The sequence below is a fragment of the Phyllostomus discolor genome, chromosome 3, assembly GCF_004126475.2.
Source record: "Phyllostomus discolor isolate MPI-MPIP mPhyDis1 chromosome 3, mPhyDis1.pri.v3, whole genome shotgun sequence".
Lineage (NCBI taxonomy): Eukaryota > Metazoa > Chordata > Mammalia > Chiroptera > Phyllostomidae > Phyllostomus > Phyllostomus discolor.
The window spans coordinates 118087692-118093590 of NC_040905.2; positions in this window are offsets into that span (position 1 = coordinate 118087692).

The window sequence follows — 5899 nt, forward strand, 5'->3', positions numbered from 1 at the left end:
AGTGCTGTAGCACTTAGGTGCTGGTGGTAAAGGGTGTGGGCATCTTAGGAAGCTGATAGGGAGGGATTGGGGCCAGGAGAGTTAACGCAGAGAGCAAGTTTAGGAGATGGAGCTCGTTGAGATGATATTGCTGGGGCTTGGCGGGAACGGAGCACTGCTGAGAGATTGTGGGGAGCCATCAGGCAGCCTGAGGAGCCCAGTAGGGCATTTGGCCCATCCTGAGGGCCGCATGGAGCCATTGAAGGAAACTTTCAAAATAGGAAGCAAAATATTCACAGGACAAAACAGATTAATCCGCACACACTACAAAAGGACGATGAAGTTAGCTGCCACCTTAAGCTCTCACTTCTCCCCGGAGGCCACCACTGCTGCTCATTGCTTATGTGTGTCTGTCTAAGTTTTTCACACTTACACGGATATCCTTCCATAGTTTGAAAGTTTTTTGCACTGTCCTGCTAACAAGTTGCCACTGTTCCAAGTGTTTGTTTCTTGTTATCCCATTTACCTGACAGCTGTGCTGTACTGCGTACTAAATGATACAGCAAGCCTTTGATGGCCCATTTTCTAATAAGGAAAGAGGTCCTGAGGAGAAGGAGGCCACCCTGGCTGGCTTGGCTCCAAATCCTGCACCTTTAACATTGACCGTACACAGCAGTCCACATAAGTGGTCTTAACAGTGGCATAGATGTCTGTCATCGATTTGTTCGACCAAGTTCTGCCACCATGAACAGTGCTGCAGTAACTCACCTGGACTCTCCCGGGGGGGCCCTTGTAAGATGAATGCTGAGTGTTAGGGTAGTGGCAGGGACACATTTATACTTGAAGATGATAGTGATTCACAAAGCTGAGCTGCCCCTCCAGCTCTGTAAGCATCCCTCTACCTGGCCTGCTCCCAGTCAAGGTGTGAGAAGACCTTTATCCTTCCTGAATCAACTCCTCCAACCAAATGAGTCCTCAGAGCACTCAAGCCCTATGTCCCTGAATGCCTCCTGGCTCTTGGGCCCTAACCATTGACAGTGATGTCAGGAGTCTGTAAATCCAGCTACCTGATCTGAAGAAGGAGAGGGGGAGTTGGGCAGGAGTGTGAGCATCTCCCACTCAAGTGGAATATGCACCCGGTGCCTTGGGTCCCAGGTCCGGTGGCTGGACTGAGCCTGGGAGGAACCTGCAGAGGATGAGCCTGGGTTTACAGCCTAGGATCAGGTGACCCTGGGACCTCCTAGAGGCAGGGGTGGGGAAAGTCTGGGCTGAATTGAGGCACTACATTTGATGGGGGCACTTCAGTGGAGTCACATCGTGTGTTGCTGTGGCCTGGATGTTTGTGCGCCCACAAAATTCACATGTTGGAACCTAATGCCCAATGCGATGGTATTTAGAGGTGGGGCCTTTAGGAGGTGACTGGGTTATAGGCCCTCATGAGTAGGATTAATACCCCTTATAAAGAGGCCTGAGAGCTCTCTCATCCTGTGAGGACAGAGCAAGAAGGTACTGGCTATGAAAAGGAAGATGGACCCCACCAGAGCTTGGCCGTGCTGGTGCCTTGATCTTGGACTTCCAGCCTCCATAACTGGGAGAAATACATTTCTGTTGTTTATAAGACACCCAGTCAGTCCGTGGTATTTAGTTATAGTAGCCCAGATGGATTAAGATATGTGCACTAATAACTTTCTGGGATTCGACTGTGTGCTTTCAGATTGAATGCATAACCACCACGAAAGACATTCCATTGGCTCACTCCACCCAATGGGCTCTGCTTCAGAGAGGTCACAGGAGGGGCTCCAAGAATCTGCTGTTCCCTCAGATGGCCTTGAGTCTCCCCCTGGCGCTCAGACTGTGATTAAAGATACCCTAACTGCTATAACAAACTACAAGATGTACAGGGGCTCAGACATGATAGAAGTTCATTTTTAACTTAGGATAAGCCCAAATCAGGTGCTCCTGACTGTGAAGTAGCTCTTCTGAGATGGAGATTTGAGGACAGAGGCTCCTCCCATCTTATGTTTCCACCACTTTCAACATGACTTCTAAGGGCATTCAGCTTGCTTGCTTGGTGCAGGCAGGAGAGGTGCGCTGGGAGGACGGCACAAGGCTGGTTTGTGCGGGAAAGCAGAGAATGGCTGCCTACTGTCTCCACTTGCATCTCATGAGCTATAACTCAGTCGTATGGCCACATCTGTGTGCAAGGGAGGTTGGGAAATAGAGATGAGTGGTGGGCCTAGGAAGAAGAGAAAATAGATTTGGTAAACAACATCTTTCCATGCTGAAAGGGATTTTTCTTTTTTTTAATATAGATTTTTTAAATTTAATTTATTTTCAGAGACAGGGGAAGGAAGGGAAAAAGAAAGGGAGGGAAACATCTATCAGTTGCCTCATGCACGCCCCCAACCGGGGACCTGGCCCACAACCCAGGCGTGTGCCCTGACTGGGAATGGAACCGCTGGCCCTTTGGTTCCCAGGCCAGCACACAAAACACTGAGCCACGCAGCCAGGGCTGATTTTTCTCTGTAAAGATAGATTTTTCTTTCTTTTTTTTTTTAAGATTTTATTTATTTATTTTAGAGAGATGGGGAAAGGAGGGAGAAAGAGAGGTAGTGAAACATCAATGTGTGGTTGCCTCTAACACACCCCATACTGGAGATATGGCTTGCAACCCAGGCATGTGCCCTGACTGGGAATCAAACTGGTGTTGCTTTGGTTCACAGGCCTGTGCTCAATCCACTGAGCTACACCAGCCAGGGCCAGATTTTTCTTTTACAAGCAGTCATAAACAAGTCCATTCCTTTATCTGGTATTCGACCAAGAAAAGCCATTTGCTCCAGTGCTGGAGGAAAACAGGCTGCATTGAACTTCATCAATGATCAAACTGTTCTGTATTGTATAGGCAGTGAAAGGGACCTTCAGGATAAATCTGGTGCAGGGACTGACTGAGAATCTGGCTCCACTGTGAGCTGTAACTCCACTGTATTTCCATCAAAGCAGTGCGATCACCACACAGCTGTGCTGAGTGGTGAAAACCCATCTTCATGCGGTTTAAAGAGCTGCTTCCCCTCTTACCTTATGGTACCTCACAACTTTGTGAGGTACATGTAGTGATTGGGATAAACTATATTATGCTGCCGTAACAACCCCACCCCCCCCCAAACCTGAGTTATGTATACAGTAAATATTTATTTCTTGCTCCTGCTGTGTGTTTACTGTGAGTGAGCTGTGTCTCTGCTTCATGACATTCTTCTCTCTGGGAACTAGGCTGACGGACTAGTATATGGAATATTGCTGATCACCACAGAAAGGGGAAAAGAGAAGACAGTGATGTCACTTCCCCTTAAATTTCATTGGCCAGAGCAAGTCATATGACCAAGCCTGATAGCCTTTAGAGATTCATTTCATGTGGAGACATCAACTCATCGAAGGAAATGAGTCTAGATCTCAGGGGTGAGATCTGAGATGCAGAAATGGATTTTGAAGTCAGTGACATGAGACTGGCCAAGAATGTAGCAGAGCCAGGAGACAGTGCCCAGGGTGACTCACGATTTAGACTGGGCATGCACAGTGGAGCTGGCCCCGGAAACTGAGGAGCAGCCAGTGAGATAGAAAGAAGCGTGGGTAGGCTGTGTCACAGGAAGTGAGTGTGGAAGAGGGGTGGACACTGTGCCACATGATGGGGGAGGCTGAACAAGAAGGACCTGACTACTGGGTCTAGTGACAGGGATGTCACTGGTGATGCTGATTTGAGCAGTTCCCATGAAGCATGGGGTGGAGACAAAAGCTAATAGGAGTGGCTTGAGGAGTTAATGAGAAGTGTGTGGAAACAAATTTGGCTGCGAAGGAAAAATAAAGGAATAACAGCAACTGGAGGACATGTGGGGCTAAGGGAGAGTTTACTTGTTGGTTCTGTATGGGAGAGAGCAGAACGCGTTTCCCTGCTGGCGACAATGACCCAGGAGAGGAGGAATTAACTGGCGGTGCAGGGGAGAAAGGCGAGAGATGCAGAAGAGGACTCAGGACTTGAGACAAGTGGGACCTAGAGCGCCCGGGAGAAAGCAGCTTGATCACTAACTATGCCATCAATCAAGTTCCCTGGACCGTTGAGTCAGCCACAAAGACAGAGAAAACAATGATACACTTGTGTTCACTGTGGAGGTCCAGGCCAACAAGCACCAGATCACACAGGCTGTAGAGAAGCTCCAGGACACTGATGCGGCCAGGGTCAACACCCTGATCAGGCCTGATGCAGGGAAGAAGGCACATGGCCGACTGGCCCCAGACTATGACGCTTTGGAAGTCGCCAACAAAATTGGAATCATCGGATCTGAGTCCAGCTGGCTAATGCTAAATATAAACATTTTACACTGTAAAAAATTAAAATGAGACCAGCCAGCATGTGGGGTCTTCCTCCTCCGGCAACACACAAGCTGGTCATGGGTCTTTTCCAACTAAGTATCATGTGGAAGGGGAATGGTGCAGGCATTAAGGGAGGTTTTTTGGGAGTAAATTACAGGTCAGGGTCACGGTCACTAATGCCCTGAACTGGAGGAATGGTGTTGGTAGGGAGGGGGAAGCAGCAGGAGTTGAAGTCTGAGGTGTAAGTGGCCATGGGAGCTGGTGGCTGAGATGGGAAGGAATATCCCCACCGTGACCTCTGACCTTGCCGCTGTCCCTGACCCCCAGAGTCCCTGGGCGATAAACAGTGGTAACACAACACTTAACAGGTGCCAGGTACCAGATGAAGAGCTTAAGTTAATTATCTCTTAAGGGAAGGAAGGTGGAGGCAAGTTTGGAGGAAGCAGAGGTGAGGGGCCGACACACTTGGCTGTTCCAGAACCCTGAGCCAGCACCTCCCAGTGCAGTGGGCAAACAGACAACCCCGGCCTCAACAAGCTCAGACCTGAGTGGAGCCACTCGCCACACAAATGCACCTCAACCTGGAAATGGACAAGGCTCACGGGGTCTTTCCCCATTTGGGGGAAAGGAATACAGGGCTTCAAAAAGGCTGCGGTCCTGCTCGATAGGGGGATTGCCGGCCCATTTCACAGATGGGAAGGGATCAGAGAGGCTGAGTCACCCCCATTTAGCCACATAGCCAGTAAACCCAAGCTTCTTTACCTCAGATCTTTTTGCTTCCTTAGCAAAGACCGGGCAGGCCTGCCAGTTAGGGCTGTACCTGGGCCAAGTACGGTTCACCTTGCAGCCTCCACTTGTGTGCCCAGACCGATGGCACCTGGACTCTTTCCCCAAATAAGAGCTCCTCACTAGTCATGGGAGAGGGTGGGGAGGCAAACTGCACAGCCCCCCCCCCCCCACTCAATGCTCTTGAAGGACCCATACAAGAAGCCCAGCAAGGCACTCCAGTTTCTACTGCCCCTCTGCAGCATCCTCCTCCACATCTGACATTCCCATCTGAGACAGACCAGTGCACAGGTGCCTTGCTTGCAGGCCTGCCAGGTGTTACCAGCAGGTGGCACCAAAGGGGCCTGCCAAGTGCTGAGGGCAGCGGTGGACGCACCTGCAGCCCAACTCCAGAACTCCCTCGACAAAGCTGAGTTCTGGGAGGAAGTGGCAGTGTTGAAGAGACGCTGCGAGTGCGGGAGCCATCCCAGAGGGGCCAGCCAGGAGTGGCCAGGAGTGGCCAGGAAGGCCCATCCTCTCACCAGTGGCATCACTTCCCCCACCTGGAGTCTAAGGAAAGCTGACTGCCCTGAGGACAGCCTGGCTGATTGAGTAAGACTTTGGGGCCATGGCTATCGGGGTGACTTCAGGTTAGTCTCCCTGCCTCAGTTTCCTCCCACATTACATATGGGGTTAGTCTCCAGGAACTATCTCAAGATTTCAGGGGTATTCTCTACCCCTCCGCCCATCCTTGCATTAAGCTCCCCTGTGACATAGACTTGAGGCAACACAA